The 2,500-nt window shown below is 50.1% G+C and overlaps 1 protein-coding gene across 3 annotated transcripts in view; it reads right to left on the bottom strand.

The window, feature by feature from the left end:
• The window catches only part of si:rp71-79p20.2 (zinc finger protein 704), a 29,835-nt gene that overhangs the window by 13,083 nt on the left and 14,252 nt on the right, over positions 1 to 2,500 (bottom strand). The window lies entirely within an intron of this gene.

Genomic DNA, 2,500 nt, shown 5'->3' with positions numbered 1-2,500 from the left:
AAAAAAAAAAAAGGCGTCCACAGATCAGCTGGAACTCATCGGTGCGCTTGGACGAACTTCAGAGACACTGTTAAGTTGTTTTGAGTAACGGAACATTACTTCTGGAGGAAAAGACGGAGAAAAGAGAAGAAAAAACTCATAACCGCAGCCCCCAAAAATATGAACGGTGATGTTAGAAGAAGTTCTGGATGCTTTTTATGTTTTTTATAGTTTGGTAATAAATCGTGGATAAAAAACACACCTACTACCCCTTTAGACACACCTGTATTTTATTTATTGTGTATATATATATATATATATTTTATGTATATATCTTTTTTTTTTGTTAAAGAATGCGTCGGTGCGAGCAACTCAGAAAGATGTTTGTTGGAGCATGACTACATGCACAGTAAGTGTTGGGTAGGCGTGTGTGTGTGTGTGTGTGTGTGTGTGTGTGTGTGTGTGTGTGTGTGTGTGTGTGTGTGAGGATGTAATGGAGAGCCTCGAGAGTGAAAAGGGGTTTTATGGGGTGTGTTTTCTGCACAGCAACATCTCTCAGAGAGCTCATTCCTCCCATCCTGTCCAGCGGACCCCCTGCTGAGCGGTCCACCCTCAGTTTAAACCTTATTCATACTGCCCACTTGAGCAGCACACACACACACACACACACACACACACACACACACACACACACACAGTAAGGAGGTGCTTTGGCCAACAACAGTAATTTGTCTCGTCTAAAGCAAAACAAGTTCTCTGCTCCTCGCCGACTTCCTCGACTCTTCATCTCTGTTCCTGCTGTCCTTGAAAAACAACATGCAGGGGAACGTATTCAGGCGGGTGGGCCGAGGTCTCTTACACACACACACACACACACACACACACACACACACTTTCACACGTACGAAAAAGCGGCTCGTAAATCTTGCGTGGCCCTAAAAGAGAGAGCAGCACAGTGAGTTGAATTCATGTCGCTGTGTGCAGCTTTTGTGTGAGAAACACGCAAAAGCCAAGTGCTGTAAAATATTAACACACGCACACTCATAAACAAAACACACACACACACACACACACACACACACACAGAGAGAGAGAGAGAGAGAGAGAGAGAGAGACAGAGATACTCTTGGACTGCAGCTTTAAGAGGACCTCGTCCCGCCCCCGGACTTCTCCGCTACACAACCAGAGCAAACTGGTTTGAGGCGTTCTCTCAGCCAAGCCCTCAGTCCTGGCAGAGTCTCAGCGCGCACACACACACACACACACACACACACACACACACACACACACACACACACACACACACACACACACACACACACACACACACACACACACACACACACACACAGACCAACTTCACTCCGGAATCCAAAACACCAACAAAAAGTATGCCGTGAACCAGGAGAGCGAGCGAGTACCTGCTCACACGCCCACTCGCAGAAATGACTTCGTTTTTAAGGACAACGAGAGGCAAGAAAGTGTGTTTCAGCTCCCACGCTGGAGAGAATGTGTGCTGGACGAGAAGAGAGGAATGTGAGAGAGAGAGAGAGAGAGAGGGGGGGGGGGGGGGGGAGGGGGGGGAGAGAGAGAGGGAGAGGGGGGGGAGAGAGAGAGAGAGAGGGAGAGGGGGGGGGGGAGGGAGAGAGGGAGGGGGGGGAGAGAGAGAGAGAGAGGGGGGGGGGAGGGAGAGGGGGGGGGAGAGGGAGAGAGAGGGAGGGAGAGGGAGAGGGGGGGGGGAGAGAGAGAGAAAGAGAGGGGGGGGAGAGGGAGAGGGGGAGGGAGAGGGAGAGAGAAGGAGGGAGAGGGAGAGGGGGGGGGAGAGAGAGAGAAAGAGAGGGAGAGGGGGGGGGAGAGAGAGGGAGAGGGGGGGGGGGGGGAGAGAGAGAGGGAGAGAGAGAGAACCTCAGATCTTGGGTGCATCCGAGTGTGTGTGTGTCTGTGTGTGTGTGTGTGTGTGTGTCTGTGTGTGTGAGTGTGTGTGTGTCTGTGTGTGTGTCTGTGTGTGTGTGTCTGTATGTGTGTCTGTGTGTGTGTGTCTGTGTGTGTGTGTGTGTGTGTGTGTGTGTGTGTGTGTGTATGTGTGTGTGTGTGTCTGTGTGTGTGTCTGTGTGTGTGTGTCTGTGTGTGTGTGTGTGTCTGTGTGTGTGTGTCTGTGTGTGTGTGTCTGTATGTGTGTGTGTGTGTGTGTGTGTGTCTGTGTGTGTGTGTGTGTCTGTGTGTGTGTGTCTGTGTGTGTGTGTCTGTATGTGTGTGTGTGTCTGTGTGTGTGTCTGTGTGTGTGTCTGTGTGTGTGTCTGTGTGTGTGTGTCTGTGTGTGTGTGTCTGTATGTGTGTGTGTGTCTGTGTGTGTGTCTGTATGTGTGTGTGTGTCTGTGTGTGTGTCTGTGTGTGTGTGTGTGTGTGTGTGTGTGTGTGTGTACGATGCGGGTAGTCGGGCCAAAACAATACAATTATAAGAATACCAACACAGACGGAGTAAAGCAAAAGAAGAAGAATATCTAGAATATAGCACAGCTAA

The sequence above is a fragment of the Cyclopterus lumpus genome, chromosome 7 (genome assembly GCF_009769545.1).
Source record: "Cyclopterus lumpus isolate fCycLum1 chromosome 7, fCycLum1.pri, whole genome shotgun sequence".
Taxonomy (NCBI): Eukaryota; Metazoa; Chordata; class Actinopteri; order Perciformes; family Cyclopteridae; genus Cyclopterus; species Cyclopterus lumpus.
Note: the sequence above shows the minus strand (reverse complement) of the source record. Positions and strands in the feature narration are given on the sequence as shown.